General features: G+C 40.4%; 1 pseudogene; it reads left to right on the forward strand.

Moving 5' to 3' along the window:
* The first annotated feature begins 125 nt into the window (after positions 1–125).
* On the forward strand, positions 126–6,490 carry LOC131264502 (uncharacterized; annotated as a pseudogene).
* Positions 6,491–14,893: the final 8,403 nt, after the last annotated feature.

Below are 14,893 nucleotides of genomic sequence, written 5' to 3' on the forward strand. Positions count from 1 at the left end.
CATAAGCCGGTCGGACGTCTCCGACACTTTTTCTAAGGCCCTTAAAACGTTTTCATTATATTTAAGGTTTGCCTCGTCCCATCTTCGCTTTGCGCCACGACCGCGCTGACCGGGTGGAGTGGTCAATGGCGTTGGGCCATGGGTTGACGGTCTTGGTGGCGGTGAAGGGGCACGGTTTGACGGACCTGGTTGCGGGGAAGGGGCACGGCTTGACGGACCTGGTTGCGGGGAAGGTGTGCGGGTTGCTGGTCCTGGTTGCGGTGAAGGTGTGCGGGTTACTTGTCCTAGTAGCGGTGAAGGTGTGCGGGTTGCTGGTCCTGGTTGCGGTGAAGGAGTGCGGGTTGATGGTTGGCTGCGGAGATAGTTAGTGCTGCAGGTAGATAGTGGTGCTGCAGGTAGTGGTGGAGCTTTGCTACCTGTTGGTTCAACCAATAGCTGAGGCGGGTGGAGCTAGAATGAAAAGGAACAATATTATTAGGCAGAAACTATATTGAATGAAATCCTGGGATCACATTATTGGCTCACACTAAGAGGCTAAATATATTTTTTGTACTAGCATTAAGTATCAACGCTACATTGATTACTATATTTACTAATAATAATTCAAATATTCTTTTCCAGCTTCCAGAGTCACAAGAAGAATGGCTAAAAGTGTCGGATGAATTTGAAGTTAAATGGAATTTCCCACATGCTATCGGCGCTATCGATGGCAAACACGTGCAGATCAAAGCTCCAAAGAACAGTGGAACAGATTACTTTAATTACAAGCAATTTTTCAGTATCGTTTTGTTGGCAATTGTTGATGCCAATTGTAACTTTATGTTTGTCGACGTTGGAGCAAAAGGACGAATTTCTGATGGCGGAGTTTTACGACATTCTCGTCTATTCAACTTGTTAGAGGATAATTTGTTGAACATTCCCGAGCCCCGAGTTCTGCGATCGGACCCGACATCTCCAAATATTCCTTATTTTTTGCTAGGTGACAAAGCTTTCGCCTTTACTACTTATTGTATAAGACCTTTTGGTGGTATTACCAATGCAGGGTCAGTAGAACGCAATTTTAACGAGCGACACTCGCGAGCTCGTCGTACTGTAGAGATGGCTTTTGGAATTCTAAGCAGTAGATTTCGAGTTCTTAAAACAGCTATCGAATTAGAACCGACTATAGCATCCAAAATTGTGCTCGCTACTGTTTACTTGCATAACTTTATACGCAGGCATGAGTCAATTCGTTTGAATGATCGAGATATCTACAGGGTAGTTAATGGAGAAAGAAGCCAAAACATGCACGGTCCATTGGATCTGCGTGGGATTTCAACCCGGACAAGCAACCAGCTTATGCAAATCCGTTTATATCTAGCGAATAAATTTGTTAACAATGCCAATTAGAAACAAATAAACCTACAGTTAGAAAAGTCTTCGCTACGTGTTGGTAAATGACGAAGTTTTGGCTTGCCACAATTATTACGGTAAATTACACAATTAAATGGTTACAACAAACTCACCGAGTCAAAAGTTGATCCGGGATGGTAATTCGCCGACAGGAAGCTCATGGCTTTATATGCAAACCACGTAGGGTAGGCTATGTCTTCTGTGGCTGCAAATAGAATTGGACATTATAAACAACATTGTATAAACATTACTTTTAATGCTAAGCTTACCAGATCCGGTTCTCAAGCTGTCTTGGTGCTTCTTGCTGTAATGCCGGTACGAGCTGTGAAGTGATTTCCACTTCAGTCGAAGCTGCTCGTACGGCAATTTCAGCTCCGCTTCCAGAGCCATCCACGCATCTCTTTGCGTCAATACATTCTTATATCCTGCGTGTTTTTTGTTCCAAATGCATTCTTTGCCTTGTAGTTTGCTTATAAATATTAAACATTTTTCGTTGGACATATCAACAGTCTGAAAAGAAAAGCAAACGATATTACTAGCAAATCTTCAGCAAACAATATTACTAGCAAGTTCATAAACTGTTTAAAACAACTAACTTCGTGCATAGCCTTTTCTTTGCATAACCAAGCTGAATGGGAATTCGTGCATTGTTAACCTGCTACAGTTAAATGATGAGACCGGACCCCGACCGAAATATTAATGCAAATGAAGCAAAATTAATCAGCGTAAATCTACACAAGCATCTAATCGACAATGCATTATTGAGAATACTTTAAAAAAACTAAAATTAGTACCACATCTTTATATGTTGCCGCTCGCAATATCCTATCTTCCTTCCGAAATGCAATCTGCGTCGAGGAATCACACCCGCACGTACCTACAACCAAACAATTGTTCGTGTGTTGTTTTTCATACATACTTACTCGCTTTCTTCCGGAATATTCTCCACTACCCATTAGTTTTTCGTTGCCTGGATTCATTTTTCTTAATCTAGAAGAAAGTAACATTGTATTTAACTGTATATTTAGTAACGATTCACAATTTCACTTTTACCTGCTGCTGGTAAACGTTAACGTAAAGTAAACAAACTGTTCATATACCACTTTGACAGATCGGACGAATAAGTTCGTTCGCGCTGGTTATTTGGCAAAACCGGGCTACTTTTATTCGTTCGCATCGGGCGAACTTCGCCCCGCGTTTAGGGAGCGCTTTAGAGTTAGTACAATTGTGATTCAATGTGTAGTTTCGCTATGAGAAAAGCATCAAATTTTATTCAAAAATATTAACATTTCATAGTTTTTATTCACAGCTGAATTTAATTCATTATTAATCAAGAAAACATTGGTAGTAATCAATCTATTACCTACTCAATATTATAATCAATCTTAATTAAAATCCATTTAGAAGCTAATAATACCTAACTAATTTTAAGTAGGACATGGGCGCTTATAGCCGCAACTTGCAGTTTGATTTCTATCGGTGGTATGATAAAGTTTTTTTAAAAAGAATTAGTGGGAGTATTTGAAACAGAAATCGGTCGATATGGTAAAGAAGGTAATTGAGGCACTTGAACGGAAGTTGTAGGCAAAGTAGGAAGCGTAGGTGGCTGGCAAACAGGTTTATTTGAAATAAAGGAATTATTTTTAACAGGTAACTTTCGAAGGGGTTGTTGGGAAACTGGAATGGATGACGGTGACTTGTGTGTAGGAGCTGGAATCCGTGATGAGTTTGAATAATTATGATCCATTCCTAAAACAAAGCAATGTAGTTTAGTATCACTTTATTGGGCTATAACGCTCACATTGCAGCGTAGTCAAGTCAGCCTGATGCATAGCAGCAATGATTCACACACCGTCGGCTCGAGGCACAGTTCACGTAAGTACCTATCTAAAAAATTTCCTTCTCTTCTCTTACCTTCACAGATTATCAATAAATCAAGGACCGGGAGACACACAGGAGAGAACACGACAAAACACAGCAGCAAACACGACAAAAAAAAAACTTTTTTTTCGCACGTTCCTTTTGTGACGTAAGAGACCGTTAACAATATTCATTTTTATATTCACCTTCATACACCACTTTCACCAAAGTGGTGAAATTTTATTCACCGCCTATGTTTTGAATCTTTTTAGGAAAAGAGCAATCCCGAGGCAACAATTCAACATGACTTCGAAATCATCCATCTGTCGGAAGCGTCGCCGATATCTAGAGGAAGAAGAACGAGCTTGCGATGCAGAATATATTGAAATGCAGCCGTCGGGCTCCGGTTCGGCTCCGGCACCTGCTGGCTTAGTCTTAGGTAAGTGTTATGTGTTTTTGTTTTACAATTTTATTGTAAAATTGCTACCGTGAATATGCGTTTTATGTGTAGTGTTAAAACATTAAATATTATCTTTTCGATCGCAAATCGTTTACCCGTGAAGAATTTCTAGTTGGCGTTGTTGTGCATTAAAATGCTAAGCTTGTCGGGGGTGCAAACTATGTGAAAGATCTTGTTTATTTTCCTTTTGGGAAAAAATTACATAGGATGCTAACTAGTTTCACTTATTTTGTACCTGTTTCATACATTGAAAGTGGATTTTCAACACCATCCGGGGAGTGCCCATCATTCGGAAGATTTGTTTTTGTGTTTTGTTGTCTAACGGAATGTAATGTTTCCATGTTCATGCCCGGGTCCTCTCCGGTGATATCCGATGCTTTGGGTTATAATTTAGTTCATATTAAGTTTAAAAAATTTGCGTCATGTGCGAAACTTGGTACCATTGTGGTTTATCTGTGTTATTTAAAGAGCTTACGGTAACGGGTAGCAAAAACGGAGTTTAACAAATCCCTTACTAGTGAAGCGACCCAGCTTGTCCAACAGCTAGCCCCAACCGTCTTCCACCTCAAGCCACCAACCGCCAGCCAAGATCGCCAACAAACATCGACGTCAGCAGAGAGAACACTCCGCAACCACGGAAGCTCGCTGGGTATGACACATCGCGAACGCGCGCGGCGAAAGCGCTAACATCGCGTCAGCAGAACACAGCCAAGGTCGGAACCCGCACAGCTCGCATGGCTCGGCGTAGCCGAAAGCCCATTGTCAGCAGAATGCAGCGGCGCACCTACGACACACAGTCACCGAACGGTAGGATCGCGTAACAATGCCAACGAGCTGTTATGAGTTGTGTACAGCGGAAGAAGAAATGTTGATCGCGGAAGTTAAGATGTTGTTCAACCCAAGCACAGCTGATGACAAAACATCACAGAAGCATCGCGGAAACCGAGGAATGTTTTCCATTCTGGAATGCGGATGACGAAGCGGCGAAGTTGAGGCTTAGGCGAGGTGATGACCAAAGGAAGAGGGCGGAGAGCTGATGGGACAACAGGGATGACTTTAGTATATAAGAACAATCAACTGTTGAATAAAGGTTCGCAATTTTGACCTGGAGGTGCCAGGAATAAGATCAACTCGCGCGTCGCGTTTCATTTGAGGTCTTTTAAGTCCGCTAGTTCGTCGTTTAAGTTCTACGAAGTTTAAGTTTAAGTTCCACGAAGTTTAAGTTGAAAGTCGTTAGGAGCCATTCTGCCTGGCCGCTCGACTTTCGTTTCACTAGAACCGTCCGGAAGATAGAATTACAGTTGTGCATCCTGTCGTGTTTTCTTTTTTCTGCTTGAAGTCATATGGATAAGCATATCTCAGTGCATTGTACCAAATATTATAAACCATTTAAAGTTTTTGACTATAAGCATAAAACTTGTTGAATAACACTCTGCAGCACTACCTAAGGCTCCAAGATACGCAAATAAATGTGTTAAAGAACTTTTGTTTGCCACTCTACTAATTCTACCTTTTTGTTTTTATCTTTTCAGATAACTTGCACGATGATGATGATTCTGAAGGTACTGGTGGCGGTAGTAGGTGTGTAGATGTAAATATTAATAATACTAACACCGTATGTCCTGAAATCGTTTTTAAGAATACTGGTGGAGGGGTAGATGGTATAAATAGCAATACTAACGCTGATGCTTTTGATGGTGCCGAAGAAAATGCTGGACACAGAAATGAAGCCGGTGTTGAAGGGCCAACTGAAAAGTTTTGGACAGAAGCGTATAGCTTCTTAGATTCTTTTAAAACATTACAAGAGGCTTTAAAATATTTGGGGAATGTAGGTCTTTTTTTCACGCAATTATTTAGATTTGATGCTGGCAATTTTGAGGAAATTCGGTCACGACGATCTTCCTAAGGATTCTCGTACTCTTTTGGAAATTTCCAAAGTTTCCCATGAAATCCAAAAACTACCTGGTGGAGATTTTTGGTACTCAGGGATTGAAAACGCTCTGAGGAATTTTTTTAAAGAAAGCAATCCAGGAGTAACGAGTTTTAGCCTTAAATTTATCATTGATAGTCTTCCTCTTTTTAAACGTAGTGCAACGTAGTTTTGGCCAATTCTGTTTAAAATTAAAGAATTGCCCGAATGTCCGGTGATGGTTGCCAGCATATTTTGCGGCCAAAAAAAACCAGATAACTTGGAACCATTTTTGCGCCCACTCGTGCAGGAGTTAAACATGCTTCAATCGACTGGTATTAACTTTGGCGAGGAAATAGTGCAGGTACGTGTGGGTGCTCTTATCGCTGATTCACCAGCCCGGGCTTTTATTAAGTCGGTTATGGGATTTTCGGCGAAACATGGATGCACGAAGTGCACTATCGTTGGAGTGCATGTACAGCCGGAGGGTAAGGTAATTTTTGACTCTCCACCTGCACCACCACGTACAGATGTTAGCTTCCGTTCAAGGGATGACAAGGAGCATCACAAAACAAAACGGTCTCCTTTAGAGGATACTATTAATTTGAATATGATCAGTGATTTTCCTGTAGCTGACCGATTACACCTTATTGATTTGGGTGTCAGTCGTAAAATTCTTTTAGGCTTTTTGAACAACAAAATGCAAAGCTTTGATCGGTGGTCCAGTCACCAAAAGGACAAAATTTCGCACTATATGGGTAAAACCAAACTTCCTTCTGAAATACATAGACCATTTAGATCTTTTGGTTCTATACAGTATTGGAAAGCAACCGAATTTAGGTCTTTCCTTCACTACATTAGCCCCGTAATTTACAAAGATTGTTTGCATACTGTAGGTTATAATCATTAACTGCTTTACTTTTGTAGTGTTACCATTTTTTCTTCGTCGGCATACCGAGAATTGATCCCCCTTGCAAATAGAATGCTTTCCAGATTTGTAACCGAATTTTTAAGCCACTATGGTCGTACGCACATGAGCAGTAACGTTCACAATCTTTTGCACGTTCACGAAGACGTAGAAGTACATGGACAGTTAGAGAATTTTTCCGCTTACGATTTTGAAAGTTTCATGCAGTTTTTCAAACGGTGTGTTCTGAAAGGTTCAAAATGTTTAGAGCAAGTAGCAGGCAGGTTAAAAGCATTAGAATCTATTCATGCATCTTTATATTCAAATAAAAAGAAATATCCTTGTTTAACAGTAAATGGTGTTGGAGTGCATGTTACATCCAGTTTTGTTTTGCTTCCTAATTTTAGAAACCAATGGTTTTTAACTAAATCTAATGATATTGTAAAATTTTTGAGAGTAGAAACTTGTGCTGAATTACCCCACCAGCAAGAACCGTTTCGATCGCGAACCGGTCAGGCTTCCGCCGTGGATCAGAAAGTGACGCATACATCAGTCGAATTTGCCGTCGCACTCGCACCGCCGGCGTTCAAAATTTCCGGTTGGGAAAAGATGTAACCGATTCGATTTTGTACCGAGCGCTCGTTAAAAATTGCATACCTGCAGGGACTCTGTATGGAAATCGTATGGGAAACGGTATCACCGATTCGAATTGTATATGAGAGCGAAGAATGGAGAACGTAACATGTATGTCCCTCTCACGTTTTTTTCATACATTTGTTTTGTTTATGTTCCGTTCTACCATTCGATGCAGCGAACAGTCGGAATGAAAACTACACGAAGTTTTAAAAATGCATGATATAAATTCCAAAATATCTCTGTTGCGGTTTATCGTAGCTAAACACAATCCGAAGACATAATCTTAACCTGAAAAGAATCTTGTCAACTCAGGTCATAACTCCTAAATCGCTTTACAACTGATGGAGTTTTGAACGATTTTGAAAGCATTTGCAACATTGCCATATAGTTTTTACAAAACAACAACTGGTAGAAAGATGTCTCTTTGGACAAAGATGGTACCTGCGAACAGATACCATGTGTTTGACACGTTGTTTGAACAAATCGGTCACAGTTCAACATCAATGAAAATAACAAGCGCATACGCCGCGGTGTAAAACATAACGTTTGTAACGGAAACAAAGTACAACAAATACACAATCGAGTCATTTATAATATTTATATGTTGTATTTATAACATGAAAGTAAAGTTGATGAATTTAAAATTCTGACGACCACGTTGAATTTTTAAACCAACCATGCACTTTCTCGTTTTCAATCAACAAACAAACAAATCACAAGTTTTCCATTGCATCAGGCTCAAGTAGTGCCAGGCTCAAAGCACTTTCTATGAAAGGTGGAAGCAATGCGCAATCAAACTATGTGTATTTCCTGCGCTTAAAGGAAAGGTACAAAATAACGGTATTATTTTTACAGCCTTGATTACTCCTCTCATGTAGATGCTACATCCGATAATGCTGTATGTTTTGCAACAATGTCACCAACACTGAATAGTTGAATGCATACCAACGTGTTGTCCAAAGACTTCATGTTTTCAATAATCCACTCGATCGATTTTCGTTATACAATCGCATCACTAGACGAACTCCAATATTACAATAAGGCCGTGTAATATCGAACCTTAGGCATTTGTGTTCATAGGAAACTTACAAAGTAACGGTAATTTGTCCGGCAGTGATCTTTTTTCTATCCGCCCGTGCAGTTGCTTTGTTTTTGGGCCTCTCTATCGCGGGGCAGGTTGCACCTGGTCGTGAACTTCTGCCTTATTATTTTTGTTTTTAATCCTATTGAACAATAATATTTTGGAATATCCAAACCAAATCAAATGACATCAAGAACATCAGCATGACGAAATCTTTTCTCTTTAAGATTGACACCACCTGCTTGAAGCCATCATTATACAAAGAAAAATATCAATGCAAATATGTTGCAAATTGCTAACGTTTGAAGATGAAACCGTGTGAGTGAAAAGTGACGTTGGGAGCAAAACTAGTTTTTGATAAGATTTAGATCTTTACCAGGCACCAGAATACGCTCTTATTTCCTTAAATGACCAGCTATCCTGAAACATCCGATCCGAGGCCGATTTCTGGATGACAACATGGAGGTGCTGTGTGGAAGGAGAGTAGGAAATACAATGGTATTATCGTTTTGCTTTTTTCATCATAAACAGAACTTGTTACATTATAACTACCTTTCCATCGTATTGCAACACTATTAATCCAACAACACTAGAAGACTCCGAGCGGATGATTTTTATAGTGTGTGTTGCCTTCACATCACAGTGGTGTGACCGACCGAATGGTAAAACGAGTGTTGTATTTTGTCTTGAATGGTTTGAGACAATTTTTGCAAGGGCACATATTTATACATATATTTGGGTTGAATTTACGAGCAGAAGCAAGGGTCTGAGGGAATCTTCGTGGAACTTTGAGAGTTGCGTTTTGAAAAGTGCTTGAAGTTTGTCCAAGACCGCAAGACGCTATCTATCACCGTTTGGGTGCAAGAGCCAAAAAATATGTTCCCATTGAATCCCACAAAAGTCATTGTCATCAGTACACAATGAGATGACGCGCATTCGATTTCTTTAATAAAAATTTTTTGGTAAAAAAATATATATTTTTCGAAAAAAAATGACAACCATCAATTCAATACGTCACTGATTGCACCTTGACTATAGCCAAGATAATTTATCTTGTTTGTTTTTTTTATTAATTTCGTCCGTTTGGTGTGTGAACCTCATGTCCCAAACTCGTTGATATATATTGGGTACACAACGTGTTGGATTTCAGGTTGGCAATAGCCTACCTTGTTTCCAGTATTTCTTTCAGATTCAATCATGCCATTTCGAGGGTTCGGGACGTCAACAGCGCTACATACACGTCGACGATGCAAGAGCGAACAAGACGGAAACACATGTGGGGCCAGAGCCAATACCCCCAATACACGTCCATTCCGCAGGAGCATCAACTGCCGACTGACCGACCCGACTCCGACCGCTGAGTGCGAGCGAACGCGCACACACCAGCGGAACGAAAGAGAAGAGATAGGCAAGACAAGAACCGATATGGGGAAAGCGCGGGAACTTTTTTTTTGCCGTTTTGTGCGTGCCTTTTGCATACCGATCCCCATTACCCGGGACAAAACGGGGTTTCTCGGCTCCTTCAAGTATGCAACACGGTGTAATCGGTATCGCGGATCGAATGAATTCCCCCGGTTTGACTGGACGACCGTTGAGAGAACCGTTGAGACAACCGGGATCCATTTTGTATGGAGAAAGGTTCATTTTGTGTTGGATGGGTAAATGTGTTACAGATCATTGGAATGCAATATGAAAATAAGCAAGATTATTTCAAAATTAACATGAAAGACGGGGTTTCTACTATACGCTTAAAGTGTACCGATGTATATTTACCAACTTAACTCTTGTATACCTTCTAACAGAGTGAAACTTAAAATTGACTCCATTAAATGTAAATTAGTTGCCGTTAACCTACCTCCCCGTCCTCTTGCTTATTTTGATGTTGATGAATTTTCAGAAAACACTAACCAATCTATGCTTTTTACTCCTTTGTTACACACTTTCCTTACTAACTAAACATTAAAAATTTTATTTACTCATTGTTTGCATGTACTTATAGTTTGCATGTCCTTATAGTTTGCATGTCCTTATAATTTGCATGTCCTTATAGTTTGCATGTCCTTATAGTTTGCATGCCCTTATAGTTTGCATGTCCTTATAGTTTGCATGCCCTTATAGTTTGAATGCCCTCATAGTTTGCATGTTATAGTGGAAATGTTATATTTTGCATTATACGGTTTATTATTTTCAATATTCTGTTGGTGGCGGGTACATAATGACTATGGATGCCTTCACCATGTTATTCTTCGCCTTAGAGAACAATTCTATCGCTTTAAAACTTATTTTCTCTGGTGTTCTATTGTTGGTATTGTTGAATAGCAACGACTCGTTGGGCGTAAACTTTGTAGCTGAGTGAACTGAATTGTTGTGGATGATAATTGTTCTCCGTAAAATCGGGAATGGTGATAGTATACAAACTGAATTAGTATCTGCCGTTTTAAAAATTAATTGATAACAAAAAGGGTTTCCTGTACGTTCAGTATTGGGGACGTAATAGTCACCAACATTTTCAGCAGAACTAATGGTTTGTAAACTAGTGCTTTCCGAGTTAGTAGTTTCAGAGTAATGTTGTTTAGAATCCGAAGGGTTTTGCCTTAATGTTTTACCAAAAGATTTTAACAGCACTGTTTTTACCTCACTAAAATTTATCGGATTTCCTGCTTGACACAACACGTCCTTAGCATTCCCAGTAATTTTATTCAAAATTGCCCGTACTGTACTTGTTTATGGTTTCCATCGTAGGGAGAAATTGATTTAATTGGATCGGGAATCCGAATAAAACTATCACCAACAGGCAATAAAACAGGCTCTATTACCGTGTTCGATGAACACGTGTTTCTAGGGTTCGATGGCCTTTGTACTGAGGTTACACACGCTGCTTGTTTTGCACATATGTGTTCCAATTTTGCATTTAAACTGATTATTTGAGACAATACTTGGTTTAGTACTTCTAATGTGTTAGATTGTGATTGCGATTCTTCGAGGAGCATCATTCCTAATTTTCGATAAATTGTCTATCAGAATATGTGCTATTAGAATCTACAAAGTCGACACTGTTTTCGCTATCACTGACGAATAATGTGTTTTCAACGACACTCATACAATCACACAGAAAAAAAATACAATAAAACACAGAAGTCGTCTATCTGGTAGTGCGGTTTTGTGTTTAGATAACGCGTCTATCTAGTAGTGCGCACTATCTGCTTCGAACGCCAAGTTCGATGCTCTTTCCGTTCTTTTCTCTTTTCGAGGTTAACTCAAAAATGTGCTCGTTTGGAACAAAAAGCAAAAATCATCTATCTGGTAGTGTGATTCTACTTCTAGATCTTGCGTCTATCTAGTAGTGCGCACAAATCTAATTCCAATCAAACACGAGAGAGAAAGAAAAAAAACTGGGTCAGAGGAGACAGTAGATAGGACATAGGAAATTGATGTGAGCACGTGCTTACAGGACGGCGGCACCACAAATCACCCGATCTTTGACGATCGATCGGAGATGAAACTACGCTTAATAAAAAAAACGAGTTTCGGGTACTCTTACACAAAGAATCACAAAAAAAGTGAATCACTAATTTGAACTGTTTTAACCTGTCCACTATACTCACATCCTACCGGCTGCGCCAATAATGTGTCGTGTTCTCGATGATCGACCGATCGATTTATTATCCGCCCGTTCTCCTAGACGATCCAGTTCAAAGAGACCGTTCTATCTTCCTGATCTCTAGTGACAGTTGCTGACGGAGAGTAGATGACATATACTCGGGTCACACCTGACACTACCCGTTATACCAGTTATAACTATATGTTTATACTTTGTAATGGTAACCTTCCGCCCTCTGCCTGTCCACGATAATTTTACGAGTACTTCTGGGCCTATTATTGAACAAAGTGCGTCGCAGGCTCGCTGCTTCGCTGGCCCTTCACGAATGGACCGCTTAACCCACTTTTTTAAATTGCTTTGCATTGCTTTTTCCTCCAATCTCTCCTCCAGGAAATCTCCTGGACGGTCTCTGATGTGCAAAACGAATCTACAGCTGTTGGCGAATTTACGACTGACTTGGATATGGAATTTTCCACTGGCTTGGATATGGAATTTTCCACTGGCGTGCTGGTGTGGATTGCCAAAAATTGTTGGAACATTGCCGTAAGGTTGTCAACTTTTACGTGGAGCTCCTCAAGCCTCGCATTAGAAATGTCCGCATCAATTTTTAATCGTGATATGGCCCAGCGAATTGAGCGGAACTCTCTTCCAAAGTCTGGTAACGTACATCTGAAATTTGTGTTAGTATTATTGTAAGTATTACATTGTATTATTTCAAAATAATTAAGTAATGAAAAGTGAGGAAATCTTACTTTATGTATTGGGAGCCAAAAAATGTTCACTTCCAAATAGCGATTATTGATAAATAAACAGTAATTCTTCGAATTTTAATTTTGACATTCGTGTTTTGTGGCGCCAACCGAAATAAATTGATGACTAATACATACATAAATTCCATCGTTCGCACCGTCACATCCATAGATCTGGGCTGTACGTTCTCACTTACACACGCTCATAAGCCCGTGGCTCAAACTCCTAACTTTTCCTAACTTCTCCTAAATTTTGTATGGGCGAAATCGAGGTGACACCAAATTAGGAGTTTGCATGCAAGTTTTTGCCTAGTGGGATCAACAATAAGCTAGCTGAGCGCAACAAACAACAACCAACAGTTTTTTCGGAATGGGTTCAGAAATCATGATTTAAAACACTTTTTATTGAATGAATTAACGGGATAAAAGCTGTGCTAGCCGGATTGTTAAAGTAACATACCACAACAAGTTTACATTTAACAGTCTGACGGCCGAGTACATCTATAGATTTAATGGCTCCGTTTCAGTTTGCATCCGATCACATCATTTTAGTGTGCTGTCAACGCTGTCTCCTGACACGCACCACAGACTACTGGATATAAACAAATATCAAATGGAAAGTATACAATTTTTACAGGGCGCGTTGCTGTTCGTACGTAAATTCTAATAAAGATTGAAAAAGAATGATCAAACAGGGCGGCCAGATACGGAGGCACTAGTGCAAACGCGCCGATCGTAAAGCGTTGCGACACCGTGAATTGTGCGGCCGTCAAAGTGTTAATATCGTTAGGCCGAACCTCGATGCAATCGTTGCGCAAGTTCATTGTTTGGCCAATATACGTGTTAAGGCAAATAGGATTGCAGGGAGCATGCAAATAGTCTCTAGCGCCAGTTAACTCCTTTCCACGAATGACGATACCATCGGACGTTTTCGTTGCTTCAATATACCGCATTACTTTTGCATCCTTTGTTTGAAACCATCCGTCGCAAGAAATGTCCTTCAGCTGAAACGATTTCATAAAGAGTACTCCGTTTGCAGCAAGGCATGTTCCGGTGCTTCGAACAGACATCTCGATGAGATCCTTTATTTGATCAACTTCCGACTGTCTATTTGAAATTTGCTCTAAGCAAATGTTGCTATGTCTAAGCGATCGTTTCAACGGCTGCGCTGCGCTCTCAAACGGGTACGTAGAAATCGTTTCGAGTGGTCCAAACCTCTCAAAATCTTCATGCACATGCAGCAAGTTGTGCAGGTTATTGGCAATTACGGTTAATGGGAGGTAAGGTTAATGGCAGGATACAAATTGGCAATATGCAGCTGTAAATATTGCTGTGCTGAAAAATAGGTAAGCAATTGAGCGTATACCGCCACTACGATAGGGGGGTGTTCGAGATAAATTTGACAGTTTCTGAGGGAATAGGAAAGGAATTTTTATCAAATTTATGTTAAAAATTAAAAAAAAATTGTTTCTACAAAGTTTAGCTTACCATGTTTGCCGCATTTTTTATTCGAAGTACCCCCCCTCCGCGTCTATGGCCGCCTGCACCCGCTTCCGGAACCGCGCGCAAGCCCGGACAACCATCTCTGGGGATGGCCGCAAACACGGCCTTTATTCTGGCCACCAGCTCCGCTTTGGTATTGCAGGACGCCCTGTTGGTGTCCCGCTCAACTGTGCCCCACACAAAGTAATCCATAGGATTAAGGTCAGGGGAGCTAGGTGGCCAAACGTCGGCCATTTGGGCCGAACAGTGCGTGCAAAGAGGTGAAAATACAAATTTGCGGGAGGAAGGAGGGGTCGGAGGGGAAAATGTCCCTTGACCAAAAAGTCTTATCTCATCGAAATCTACAACATTGCCCAAGACCGCAAAGCGCTAGCTCGCAATCGAAAAATCGAGATTTTGAAAATTGAAGTATGGCCGGCACGAACCATCATAACACGTTACACGCTTGTACAATTCGGACGGGTTCCACATATTTACGGAGCTAAACATTTTTTACACTTGTTCGCACACCTTTTCCAAGGTGTGATTGCAGTTCCACCAGCAATCGAATGACATATCAATCATTTCGATACGTCAACTCAACCCTGAGATATAAACCCAAAGGCCAGATGTCAAATTTAATTTTAGCAATAATTTGGATAGCATATCACGTGTAAAGTTATTGAAACACCGTATATTTTATCTAAAAATGATCGATGGCGAAACACAGAAACATACTGCGCAGACTTTTCAATAAAAATTGAAATGATAACATGCACGAGAACGCTGCGCACGCGGCTGTCATAGCCGGTTTAG

The sequence above is a fragment of the Anopheles coustani genome, chromosome 2 (assembly GCF_943734705.1).
Source record: "Anopheles coustani chromosome 2, idAnoCousDA_361_x.2, whole genome shotgun sequence".
Taxonomy (NCBI): domain Eukaryota; kingdom Metazoa; phylum Arthropoda; class Insecta; order Diptera; family Culicidae; genus Anopheles; species Anopheles coustani.